The following is a 13,339-nucleotide window of genomic DNA, read 5'->3' as shown; positions in this document are numbered from 1 at the left end:
GGTCGGGGCGGGCCGGGAAGCGGCGCCTGCGCAGAGCGAGGCGTTGGCCGGGCCGGGCCTGAAGCGCTCGTGGCCGCCGGGCAGGGCAGTGGCGGCGACCGGCCGGGGCGGGGGGTGCGGGGTAAGAGCAGGTTTTAGGGAAGAAACGCCTGTGGTGAGTAATCAGAAGAGAAGGGTGAAAGCCAAGGGCCTTTGACTTCCCCGGTGCACTTAATTTTCTTGTTCTCCTCTCTTTCAGGACAGGGAAAATCGTTGACTTGGGTCCAGCAATGCCGAATGTGTTGGGGTGTGAGCAGCCAAAGGCAACAGGCTCCAGCCCCACCGACCGGCGCTGGGGGCACCTGGTGCAGCCCGTGGGGTGAGGTAAGTCAGAGGGACACGTTTCTCTCCTCCTGCCTGTTGGCATTTGCTCCCTGGGCACTGGCTCTGTTTCCTCTGCAGGTTGGTCCTTGCCGTGCTGGGAAGGGTGGAGAGGAAGGGGTGAAGGGCTGGGTGAGCGTGGGGTCCCCGAGCTGTGGGGTTGGGCTGTGCTGAGAGGGGCAGGTGGGTCCCCGTTGGTGAGCCCGAGCCTTGGCTTGGGGGTTCAGGAGCCCGGGGGGCCGAGCTGGGGGCTGTTTGCAGCTCTGCCAGGGCTGGGGCTGACACAGTGCTGGGGGAGAGCCTGGAGCTGGGCTGGGCCGGGGGACAGACGCAGGGGAGCTGGGGGAGGGTTTGGGACTCCCTGGGGGAAAAGGAGGGATGGATGGGCTGGATGGAGCCACAGGCACGTGCTCGTGGGAACACACTTGTCCAGGGTGCTGGGATCCGGGTCAAACTCCAGTTCCCCTCGTGTCCAGGGATGCAGGGTCTGAGGGATTGGATTTCCCTGGGGGTTTGCAGGAGATCAGGAATGAGAGGAAACATGGTGCCAGAGCAGGCTGTGCTTGCCTCTGAGGACAGAGAGCCTGTGGGCTGAGGTGAGATTGCTGTGAGTGTTGGGATGAGCATTCCAGCGAACAGGGAGCTTGGAATTCCAGGTGCTGATGGAACCATCACCTTAGGTGTGTTTAGTTTGTGTCTGTGGGAGCTGGGATTCGGGCTGGAGAGCTGTTGCTGGGAACAAAGGGTGGAGAAAACCTGCTCCACGCATGTGTAAGGAAGGATGGAGTAGCAGAGAAGGGGAGTATTTCCATACAGTATCAATATTCTCCATGTGGGATGGAGCAGCAATGGGGGTGGTTGGGTTTGGCCTGGGCCGGTCAGGATCTGCCATAAACAACCCCCCAGACCCTGAACCGTCACTGGACATGTCCAGCCCCTCAGCAGAAACCCAAGTTGTTCATTTGTTACAGAGGAAAAATGATTGGTAATTGCTTCTGATCTGTGGAGAATTCCCTTTGGAATGGTCAAACAGAGAGCGTATCAAGGCAGGCAGAGCATTTCTTTTGGCTCTTTTTTTTTTCTGGTTTGTCATTTTCTCTTTGGCTTCAATGCATTTTGTGTGCTCCTGTTCAGGAAGCAGCGTATTTTTACCTTGAAATTCAGGGTGGGTTTGTTTAGGATTTTTTTCTTTCCCAGTTGAATCAGGCCTAGTCCAGTGTTGTCCTACAGGACTGCTTTGGCGCTGGGTCAGAGAGAGAGAAGGGGAATGACTTTTCATTCTCTTCCAAGCACAAGCGGAAGGTTGTCTTGTCCCTCCCCAAAGCACTGCAGGCACATGGGAGTAGCTCAGTGCTGGCCCAGTTCTCTGAGAAACACCCGTGGGGGAGAGGTTTAAGTCTTAATGACAACGCTCTGGTCTCTTGATGGCAAAGACTGGGTCCTCCAGTCCCAGCCTGATGAGGGAGAACAGGAACCTCTGTTCTTCATGGCAAACCTTCTGTTACTCCTTGTGCAGTCTTTTCTTTCTCTTGTATGTGTTACTGTCCAGAATCTCTCCGAGGAAAGCTGTTACAAATTTAGAGGTAGGACTGGAATTGGGGGCTGTTCCCTACAAACTCCTGCAAAGCCTGAAGGACCGGGCTGATGACTGCTCTTAACAAAGGTGGTTTATTAATATTCCGTCAGATTTCCCTCAGCTCTGGGCAGGACAGGCAAGGGTTAGGGTGGGGAATTGTGCAAGCAAGACTTGTTATTTCTCCTGTGTGTGTGTCAGTTTGGCAGGGCTGGGAGAAGGAGGACTCGTGCGGGCACCTCCAGAGACAGCGGGAACGGGAGCGTGCTGCGGAGGAGGGAAATTCCAGGGGGTGGGTGCTGAGAAATTTGTCCTTCCCTCGCCCTGTGCTCTGCACTTAGCAATGGGTCAAGTGCAGAAGTTTCCTGGGGACCCTGGGAAATGATGCCGGGTCTGCCAAGAAAAGTGGGGCCAAAGGAGCAGGACCTGGGTCTGCCAGCGTGGGAGAAACAAGGGACGGGTCATCCTCTGCCTCCAGGAGGGAGGGCAGCAGGAAAGGCCACGGACTAAAGCACTGAAGTGCCGTTCCCCAGGGAGCCCCTGCCCAGACCTGAACTTGCTTCTGCACTTGCTGTCCCTTTCCCAGCGGAGCCGAAGCGTCGGCTGCCGGGGGGATGGAGCTGCCAAGGACAAGCTGGGAGGGTGTTTGCGAGGGAAGGGGGTAGAAGGAGCTCTTGATGTGCTTTTTTTACTTCTTCATCCCACAGAATTGCCACGAGAGGAAATACTTCAGAGGGGCTTCCCTCCAGATTAGCCCTGAATATGCCAGGAGGTTTCAGCCGGGAGGAAAGGAGCTGTGGAAGAAAAGCAGCCTAAAAACAGCCAGTGGGGATCATCAGGTTTTCCAGCCAAGAAGAACAAGGAGAGAGATGAGGGAATCGGGTTCCAATTCCTAATGCTTTGGTGGGTGCAGGAATGTTTTCTGTGTGTTTTCCAGTCCCTTTGGATTCCTGGGATGATTTTAAAATGATGGCTTTAGCAATCAACTAAATCGCAGATGTTGTTTTTGAGAGGAAATGATGCCAAAGAAATGCAGAGAGTGAGCATGGAATCATCCTGGGATCCTGGAGTGGTTTGGGTTGGAAAAGATCTCAGGGATCATCTCCTTCCACCCCCTGCCACAGGCAGGGACACCTTCTAATAGACCTCCAGCCTGGCCTTGGCCACTTGCAGGGATGGGGCAGCCACAACTTCTCTGTGCCAGGCCACCTCCCCACCCTCCCAGGGAAGAATGTCTCCCTTCTGTGCAATCTTTCCCTTTCTTCTCTGCAGGAAGTGGGCTGGGACAAGGGAATTGGCTCCCACGAGGCCGAGGATCAGAGCGGGCTGTGCACAGGGGACAACTTCCACTTCCGAACGGGGAAGGGCCCCTTCGTGCCCACCCCTGGCAAACTGGGACAGAGTAACATCTGCCTGCAGCTGGCTGGAGTTCCCGTTGGCTCTGGGCTTTCTGCCCACGGGCCAGGGATCATGGCCAGAGTCCTTCAAACCTGGGGCACAGTGGCCTTCACACCATCCCTGCAGCCCGTCCAGGGCAGGCTGCTGCCCATCGGCCCCTGATCGCAGGTGGGTGTAGAAGTGATGGTGTTTAGGGAATGCTGATTGTATTTCCCTGACTTTAGCCATGTGGTCATTAAAAAGAGAAAAATAACAAGTCTGTGGAAATGCCCTGCACGTGGGAGCTTGCGGCGCTCTGGGTTAAATCTTGGCTCTCTAACGTTAAAACTGTGGGCGAGGGGCGGTGGCCGAGCAGGGCCAGCGGCGGGGCCGGCCGGGGCCGGCCCGGGGGTCCCTTCCCCGCGGGGTCGCAGCCGCGGGACCCGCCCCCGCCCCGCGCGGCCCCTCCCGGCGCGCCCCGCCCGTCCTTGGGGGCTGCGGCCGCTCCCGGCGCTGCCGAGGCTGCCGGGGAGGGACCGGCCTGTGCTGGGGGCACGGCGTTCGTTCCTTGGGGTCGAGGGCGGCAGCGGGAGCGGCGCTGCGGGGCGGGACGGGCGGGAGGGGCCGGGGGAGGGCGGGGAAGCCGCGGCGGGGCCCGGGGGCTGCAGCTCTCTGGCTTCGCCACTGGCTTTGCAGACATTTGCCACCTTCAGAGGAGGCACAAATCCCCGCGGAGCTGAGCGAGGGGTGCGGGGAGTGCAGCGAGCTGGGGCGGGGCTGTGACCAGGGCAGGGTGTGCGCAGTGCCCCAAAACCCGCACCCAAAACCAGCCCGGAACAGCCCCGGAGCCCAGAGCGAAGCGCCGCGGGATCGCGCCGGCCCCGCCCCTCGGCCCGCCCAGGCCCGCCCCCCGGCTCGCGCCGCTCCGCCCGGCCCCGCCCCTCGGCCCGCCCAGGCCCGCCCCCAAGAACCCCGCCGTCCCCGCTGCTCGCCTCGCTCCCCTTCTCCCGGGAGAGCTCCCGGCCGGGCCGTGACCGCGGAGCTCCCACCCGCCCTTCCCCGGCCCCAGCAGCGCCCGCCGGGGCTGCGGCGGCGGCGGGAGCCGCGCGGAGGGAACGGGGAGCGGGGCCGCGCCGAGGGGCGGGGCCGGGCTGAGCGGGCGGGGCGGGGCCGCAGGGCCAGGCGGGCTGGGATTGGGCGGAGGCGCTCGAGTGCTGATTGGGCAGCGCTGCCGGCCCGCGGTATAGAAGCGTCGGCGGGGCGTTTAGTGGCCGGCTGTGTGAGGGCTGAGGGTGTGGCCCCGCTGTTCCCGGGCTGCGGAGGGGAGAGCGCCTTGGCCGCTGGGTTTATGGACCGGGGGAGCTGCGGGCGTTTAGGTGAGCGTTGTGCTGGGCAGCGGGGGCCGGGTAAGCCCGTTACCTGCCGGGTAACGCCGGGGAGAGCCGTGGCATGGCTGTGGGGCCTGTGCTCTCTGGGTGTCTCAGGTTTTGCTTTGAAATTCCAAACCCTTTCCCCGTGCAGGGTTATGAGGCAAAGACTGCTTTAACTTGGTTTTTTGGTGCTGGGTTAATGCTTTTTGCTCGTTCTGTGTCCATTTGCAGCCTCGCTCGTGGTTTCCCCTGGTGTGGAGGCGAGTTGTGCTTCCTGCTGGGAGAGAGAACGGCCTTGGGAAGCTGCTCCATGAGCCACAGCTGTGCCGAGCCCGGCAGTCTGTCCAGGTAAGAGCAGGGCTTCTACTGCCCGTGAGGAGCTGGGTTTGCTGTTGGAAGATAGAATGTGCCCATGCCTTTAAATGCAAGGACAGGCAGAAGCCGGGAGGGACCCTGAGCAGGTTTGGTGGAGGTTTTGGCCTCCAAACCTCCAGGTTTGGAGGCCGCCATCTTAAGTGTGGCCTCCGGTCCTGGTGGCGCCATCTTGAGTGTGGCCTCGGGGCGGACTTCTGGGCCACGGCCGCCATCTTTGGCGTGGTCTCGGCACAGTTTGAAAAGACCTTGACTGTGGGGGAAGTGCCCAGGAAAAATGATTCCTTTTTTGCAGGGAGGCAGTTTGCAAGGACAGGTGAGTTGCTGTGCTCTCTAGCAAAAATACTCCCCTTGGGATGTCCAGGGTGAGGAAATGCTGGCCACGTGTGGGCTGGAGCAAAGGTGTGTGGGTGCCTGAGTGTGACAGCCGTGGGTGTGCAGGAAGGGGGTTCTGGTGCCATTGGAGCTGCCAGGGAGCCAAAAAGGGCACAGTTGTCTGAAAAAGGCAAAATGTTTTAGCCTCTGTTGACACGTGTACCAAAGGAGATGCAAATTTTCCCTTTCTCATCTGCAGACTTCACAATGCTCCCCAGGAAAGGAAGCTTTAGATTCCTTCCCAGCTTTATGCTAAAGGTTTCCTTCCTCCTGTCTCAGCACCCTTTCTGCTGTTGGGAGAGCACAAGGTGGATGGAGAGGATCCCCAGGCATCTGCAGGCACAAGGGACTCATACAACTGCGATTTTCCTATGCTCCTTGTGAAAGGGACTTTCAGGATACTCTTGGGAATGTGCCAGCTCTCCTGCTGAAGCTTTTCTATGGAATATTTGAACACAAAGAGTAAAACTAAAATCAGGTCTGTTCTGGAGTATGTTACACTTGTGCAAAGCTCCTTTCCTCTGTTTATTTTCTGTTCTGGAAAGAACAATCTGGGGTTCCTGGGCACTTCCTATTGAGTGATAATTTTGTACTGAAAGGGGAAAGGAGCTGTCTGTGGGAGGTCAGATGTGCATGATAAAAGCTTTATGCTTTTCAGACAGTAAAGTCTTAAAATATATAGCAGAGCTATATATGGCAATGAAGAGGATTACACTCAAATGCAAGGTTTTTAAATTTAATAATTTTGTGTGCTGTGTCGGTAAGGTACTTTTGTAATTTGTTATCTTGTTTTCTTTTCCTTAGGAGCCTTGCGTCTTTTGAGATCTCCTGATCATTTCAGCTGCAGCTTGGTATTTTTTCACAAGTGTTATCCCATCCCGAGGTGGAGTTGCTCTGTGTTGAGGATGGCTACAGACACCCAGGTTTGCAAGTAGTCAGTGGGGGGTTACAGCCCAGAGATGGAGCAAGGGCTTGGGTGTCAGCTTAGGAATTGCCAGGGGTGTTTTGAAGGGAGTATGGGTGGAAAGCAGTGTCCAGGAGCCCCCTAAATGCCTGTGAAGGCATCCACTGACTTTTCAGATGTGCCACTTAAGTTTTCCTCTCGTTCACCCAGATATTCTGCGCGATTACAGCTGCAGTCTTTGGCTGCAGGCGGTGACCCTGGGTGGTTTGCCAAAAGAGAAGGGAGACTCTTTGAGCTCTCCCCATATATCTGGGTGACTTTAGTTAGGGTTTCTTTACCGTGTCAGAGGGACAGGGTGTAAAGCAGAGTTGAACAGAACAGAGGCCAGAGGAGCAGAGCGAGAAGGTGGGTGGTTACCTGACATCAGCACAAAGACGTGGCTTTTGGCTCCACGTTTACTCGCTGTGTTAAGGATTTTGTTGTTTGGGTTTGTTTTTTCTTTGTTTTCAGATGCAGAGCCCTGGCCCCAGGAGGCTCTAGGCACCGGAGGGGAGGTGATCTGGGTGAGTCCCGGTGAGCAAGGTGAGCATTGACTCCAGGACAGAAGTAAATGGTCTTTTACAGGTGTTGTGGTGAATCTGTGCACATGCTTTGTTTGTTGTGTTTTCCAGGGGTTCTGCCACCTTCTAACAGACAGTCCAGTGCTTCAGGGCCCCTGCTGGTAAGAGGTCACTGTGGAGGAGAGGTAGGTAGGAGCTACCCCAGGAAAGCCATCCTTTCAGGCAGTATCTCAGTGTGTACATTTGCCTTTGGCTTTTTTACTTTGCAGAGAATGTGTGCAGCCTCAGAGGGCCGCAGCCACCTGCCAGTTAGGTTTGATGGTCTTCAGCTGTCCTTGTGAGCAATCTCCTAGTACTACGAGGGTCATCAATTAAGGCTGGACCTTTTCCAGTTGCAGGTGCCATCCAGCCTGTGTTTGGCAAAGGAGGAGCATTGAGGTTGAGTCGGGGAGGTAATGAGGAGGTGCTGGGGTCTCCCTTACTTTCAAACACACCACGTAACTTTTTTTCTCACTCCCCCAGGTACGGCACACGGTGACGGCAGCAGCCTCCGACTGGGGTCGGAGCCAGTGGCCCGAGAACCTCTCAGCTCAGGGGATGGTGAGTAGCCAGTTGCAGGGTTATCTCCCACGTGCTGCTGAACTCTTGTCTCAATTCCAGTTTTCTTTCTCGTAGCTGACTGAGTCAGGGATCACAGGACCCTCTGAGCCAGCCAGGTGTCCTTCCTTTACATGGAAGATGGATTCACATCCCCGGCTGTGGGAAAGATAAGTGGAGGACTAGCACCTGGAGAGGGGATGAGAGCTGGGTCCAGTTTTATGGTTAGGAGGGAGGGATTTTCAAATGAGCACAGGGGAAAGGGTCTGCCCTAACAGGCCCTTGGCACACATAGGAGGAGCAGTTTACTTTTCATCACTGGAGTAGAATGTGCAGGGCAGAGTCGTTCAGGTCTGTGTCGTGTCCTTTGTCCAGTCTGTGTTTTGTGTCTTAAAATTCACAATCACGGTGTCCTTTCTCAGAGTTCTCTCTCCTCGTTGCACCAGAGCACTTGTTGGGAAATGTGTCCTTGGAGTTTGTGTTGGGCCTGGAACTGCTCTGCCCTGCAGTGCAGACTTGGGGGTAGGTGGAGGAGAAAGGAGACTTTCCAGTTAACCTGTGGATAGGCTTAGCCACTGAGGGCAGGGCCTTAAAGTTAGGGCAGTGTTTGTTTGTGCAGGCTGTCTTTGGACCCCAGATGGCTTGTCTAAGGAGAAATTAGAATTGCACAGCAGTTAAGGTCCCTCCATCTATATGGCTGACTTTGGTAACTCGTTTCTATGCAGCGTCAGAGGGACTGGATGTAAAGCAGAGATAAACAGAAGAGGCTGGAGGAGCAGAGTCAGAAGGTGGGTTCTCATGTGAGGTCAGAGCCAAGACATGACTTTTGGTCCTAGGTTTACTTGATCATTTGGATGGTTTGGTGGTTTAGTTTTGGGTTTTTTTGGTTTTTTTTTCAAGATGCAGAGCCACCGGCCCAGCAGACGATAGGCACTAGAGGGAAGGTGAGCCTGGTGAGGAAGGTGAGCAGGGACTGCAGGACAAAATTAGATGCTTTTTTGCAGGCGGTGTGCTTGTGGTGAATCTGTGTACATACTTGTTTTTTTGTTTTCCAGGCAGTGCACCGACTTCTGACGTGCAGTCCAACGTGATGGGGACCCTGCCTGTAAGAGGTCACGGTCAAGGGGTGTCAGACAGAAACTGCCATGGGGGCAGCAAACTCTTGGGCAGTATCTCAGTACTCACATTTGCCTCTGGGGTTTTTTTGCAGGAGATGTAGACAGCCTGACAGGGCCGAAGCCAACTCACAATGAGGAGATGGACACGGTTTGGTCCCCTGGAGCTGTCCTTGTAGGTAATCTCTGAGTATTAAAAGGATCAGCAATGAAGCACTGAGCTTTTCTGATTGCAGGTGCCATCCGGGTAACCTTTGGGAGCAGATGAGCATTGGAGGTGAGTCGGGGGGGGAGGCAGGAGGAGCAGGGATCCACTGCAGCTTTAGAAATGCCCTCTAATTGTTTCTCTCTCTCGCTCAGGTATCCCAGAAGATGACAGCACATTGTCCAAGTCTGGTCAGAGCCAGCGACATGAGGGCCTGCCTCGGTGCCAGTGAGTAGAGGGATCGTCGGGGCTGGGGCCACGTGCCACACTACTCAGATACGGTGTCTGGTTTTCTTTCTTGCAGTTGACTCCGAGTACTCTCAGGATGACAGGAACCTCTGAGCCAGCCCAGGTGCCCCTCCTCTGCATCAAAGATGGATTCACATCCCCGGGTCTCAGAAAGATAAGTGCAGGGCAAAGACCCAGAGAGGGGTTGGGAGTCGGGGCAAGTGTGTGCATTGCCCGGAGGGATTTTTGCAATTAGTACGGTGCAGTGGGTGTCCTGTAGCAGGTTATTTGGAGACCTCAAAGGAAGGGCTTACTTTGTATCATTGGATTCCCGTGTGCAGGGCAGAGCAGTTCCGGTCTGTGTCACGTCCTTTGTCTCCTCCATGTTTGTGTCCTTCGTCTCTTAATTGTGTCACATGGTGTGTGTCATCACAGGTATGGGGTGTCTCACTTGGGGTCAGCCTGGAACTGCTCTGCCCTGCTACGTGGATCAGTGGGTAGATAGAATATTGCTCAGGGTCCCACATCAACATGTCAGTTCCCTCAGACAGTCGAGCCGATGGCTGTACGGTCCTGCCGGATGGAGCAGGTGTCCATAACTCGTGTGCAATCATTATAGCTGAGTGTTGTGGAGCTGATGGTACTTGGATAGCAGGGCCTTGAAGCTGGGTTGTCATTTGTATTCTTGTATGCTGCGGTCAGAGTTCTCACTCGCTCAGTGGAAATGAGTTCTTTGAAGTGGTTAAGGTCTCAGAGACCATGTGGGTGACCTGACTAACCCTTTGTTTTTTGTTGGTTTTTTTCAGATAAGTGGACACAGTGTACCCCAGACGGAGACGAGTTGAAGCAGCCTGGGAAGAAGGTTGTCTTGGGTGTTGGATGAAGGATGTCAGTTTTAGCTGTAGGGGTCCTTTCTCTTGTGCCTTTTTGTTCTTTATTTTCCAGATGGGGCCCAAGCGGTCTCAAGGCGTAGCGGCTCAGCAGGGAGACGAGCGAGGTGAGAATTTTACTCCCCAGCCGAATTTGGAGTTAGTTTTAGGATGTCATCTATGTGGTCAATCTATGCATATATGTTGTAACTGTTTAATTTTTTTTTCTATCCCATACACAACCCTTTGCCCGTCTGCTGAAGGTGCCGAAGGTCCATCCGATCAGAGGTCAAGCTAAAGGAGCCCGAGATAGGCAGTACATCAGCACAAGCCTCCATGTCTGGGTTGTCTTGCAGCGGCCGTCTGTCCACTTCACAGTGTGTAGCAACGCTTCGGTGTGCAGTCTGATGGGGTTTAGAGGTTTTTGGCTTTCCTTGTGAGCCATCCCTAAATGTTTGAGAGCTCAGTGTTTGAGCATTTACCCATTTCATTTGCAGGGGTGATCTTGGGAGCAGCTGAAGAGAGAGGAGCCTTCTAGGTGAGTTGGGGAGGCAGCAGGAGGAGCGGGGATCCCCTGCAGCTTTAGAGATGCCTTCGAATTTTGTGTCTCACTCACTCAGGTATCCCGGAAGGTGACAGCCACAGTGTTGGACTCCGGTCAGGGCCTCGGTGATGGTGAGTAGGGGGATCACTGGGGTTCCAGCCCCGTGCCACTCTACTCAGATATTGTGTATGGTTTTCTTTTTCACAGTTGACTTCGAGTACTCTCATGACAACAGGAACCTCTGAGCCAGCCCAGGTGCCCCTCCTGTGCATTGAAGATGGATTCACAGCCCCGGGTCTCGGAAGGATAAGTGCAGGGCAAAGACCCAGAGAGGGGTTGGGAGTCGGGGCAAGTGTGTGCATTGCCCGGAGGGATTTTTGCAATTAGTATGGTGCAGTGGGTGTCCTGTAGCAGGTTGTTTAGAGACCTCAAAGGAAGGGCTTACTTTGTATCATTGGATTGCCGTGTGCAGGGCAGAGCAGTTCCGGTCCGTGTCACGTCCTTTGTCTCCTCCATGTTTGTGTCCTTCGTCTCTTAATTGTGTCACGTGGTGTGTGTCATCACAGGTATGGGGTGTCTCACTTGGGGTCAGCCTGGAACTGCTCTGCCCTGCTACGTGGATCAGTGGGTAGATAGAATATTGCTCAGTCTCACATCAACATGTCAGTTCCCTCAGACAGTTGAGCCTACGGCTGTACAGTCTGTGAGCAGGATTGTCTTGCGATGCCCTGCTGGGGTGTATAGAGTCACAGCTAGGTAGAGTAGCAAACAGTGTCTATGGTATGGGCATTTGTCAGGGGTCTTTGGGCTTATAAAATGTATAGGCTCAGTTTGGGGGTAAGTCCAAGGTCACAGAAGGCACACTTCAGAGTCTTTTTGTCTTACAGCCACCCAAAGGAGACTCAGGTTCCTGGGGTGAAAGACAGCATCGGTTTTCCCGGAACTTCCGGCGACCGGGGAGAGATCGGCCGAGCGATCATCGATGGAAACTTCTGAGAGCCACGGGGAGTCCCTGCCCAATGACTTCTGGACTGCATCGTGTAGCATCGTATCTGTTTATTTAGTGTTGCAGGTTGCTTCTTAGGCGTAGTTATTGTACTTTACAACTAGAATAGGAAAAGTCCAGCCGCCGTTTATGTTGTCATTTGGATTGCCTTGTACCACTCTGTGTCATACACTGTATAGTTGGAGTCGTATCGGTCCGTATCTGAACGTCACGGCGTCGCGTTCTGTGTGTCAGGAATTGTGTATCGTTGCGCCTTTGTTTGTAGCACTTATGTCGTGTCACTTGTATTGCCATGTAATGTTCTGTCTGGTATACTTCTATATTTGCAATTGTATTGCTCTGTATGTGAATGTCATAGTGTTGTATTGCTGTGCATCAGTTAGGAATTGTATAGCTTTGTACCTTACTTTGTTTTGCTTTTGATATTCTGCCATTGATACTGCCTTGTAATGCTGTGAGGGGTGTGCTCGGGCATGAGCGGCATGCGTGTTTTGTCAGGCTTGGCAATTTGTTTCTTTTTGGAGTTTTTTTTTTGAGGCTCCACGGGAACCACGTTCCCAAGGGAGCGTTTTGAGCGTGTGCCGATATTCAGGGTTGGCTTGCGGCTTTGGGGTATGGTGGAGGTGTGGCAATGCAGGGGATGGGTGTGTGTAATGTAGTATTCTAACCTTGTGTTTGTTTCTCTTTCAGGATTTTTTCCACCATTTTAGCTTTAGAATAAAAAAACCCCAACCGGGGTTTGTTTTTTTTTTTCCTCCCGGCTGGGTTTTTTTTTCCCAGGTCCCGGCCGGTCTGCGAGGCGATGTTCATCGCCAGTGTTTGGGCACAGGCCGACCCGGGACCCGGGTTTTGTCAGGCAGGATGATTTTTTGATTTTTGAGGCTTCCCGGGAACCCTGTTCCTGAGGCAGCATTTTCAGTGTGCGCCGATATTCAGGGTTGGCTTGCGGCTTAAGGGAGGGGTGGAGGTGTGGGGATGGAGGGGTTGGGGCCCTGTAATGTAGTATTCTAACCCGCTGTTTGTGCTGTTTCTCTTTCAGGATTTTTTACACCATTTTAACTTTAGAATAAAAAAACCCCAACTGGGGGATTTTTTTTTTTTTCCCCCCGGCTGGGGTTTTTTTTCCCAGGTCTCGGCCGGTCTGTGAGGCGATGTTCATCGCCAAAGTTTGGGCACAGGCCGACCCGGGACCCGGGTTTTGCCAGGCAGGATGATTTTTTGATTTTTGAGCCTTCCCAGGAACCACGTTCCTGAGGGAGTGCTGTAACTTGGATACTAACCTGTGTTGTAAACTGTATTGTAACTTGTATGCTGTCCTGTGTTGTAACTTGGATACTAACCTGTGTTGTAAACTGTATTGTAACTTGTATGCTGTCCTGTGTTGTAACTTGGATACTAACCTGTGTTGTAAACTGTATTGTAACTTGTATGCTGTCCTGTGCTGTAACTTGGATACTAACCTGTGTTGTAACTTCTGTACTAGCCTTGTGTATTTCACAAGGTCACAACAAGTCATTCAATAAAGTTGCAATAAAGGTTTGGGGACTTTTCCCCTCTTTGGGGGTTTTCCCCCTCTTTGGCTCCTGTCTTTATTTTCCGTCATGTAGTCTTTTCTGTTTTTCTCTTCCCTTCTTTCCCTTGCTCATCTTCCTCTCTCTTCTCTCTCTTCTCTTGCCTTCATTTCTCTTAGTCACTTCTCTTAATCTCTTCTCTTAGTCACTTGTCTTGCTTTGAATTCCCTTGCTCTCTTCTCCTCCTTTTAATTATCTTGCTCTCTTCTCCTCCTTTTAATTCTCTTGCTCTCTTCTCCTCCTTTTAATTCTCTTGCTCCCTTCTCCTGCTTTTAATTCTTTTGCTCTCTTCTCCGGCTCCTCTCCTGATTTT

At 53.7% G+C, this 13,339-nt stretch overlaps 1 long non-coding RNA gene across 1 annotated transcript; it reads left to right on the top strand.

The window, feature by feature from the left end:
* The first annotated feature begins 73 nt into the window (after positions 1-73).
* LOC127472730 (uncharacterized) lies at positions 74-12,994 on the top strand. Its single transcript, XR_007905130.1, has 15 exons — positions 74-154; positions 239-363; positions 2,641-2,836; positions 3,206-3,499; positions 4,912-5,028; positions 5,707-5,905; positions 6,232-6,350; positions 6,842-6,913; positions 7,003-7,076; positions 7,161-7,491; positions 7,935-8,276; positions 8,389-8,450; positions 8,544-8,880; positions 8,964-9,471; positions 11,337-12,994. It is a non-coding gene; the product is annotated as an uncharacterized LOC127472730 (long non-coding RNA).
* Positions 12,995-13,339: the final 345 nt, after the last annotated feature.

The sequence above is a fragment of the Manacus candei genome, unplaced genomic scaffold (assembly GCF_025592945.1).
Source record: "Manacus candei isolate 608988 ecotype Guabito, Panama unplaced genomic scaffold, ASM2559294v1 h1tg000031l, whole genome shotgun sequence".
Classification (NCBI taxonomy): domain Eukaryota; kingdom Metazoa; phylum Chordata; class Aves; order Passeriformes; family Pipridae; genus Manacus; species Manacus candei.
The sequence above is the reverse complement of the archived record's forward strand: the minus strand, read 5'-3'. Positions and strand labels throughout refer to the sequence as shown.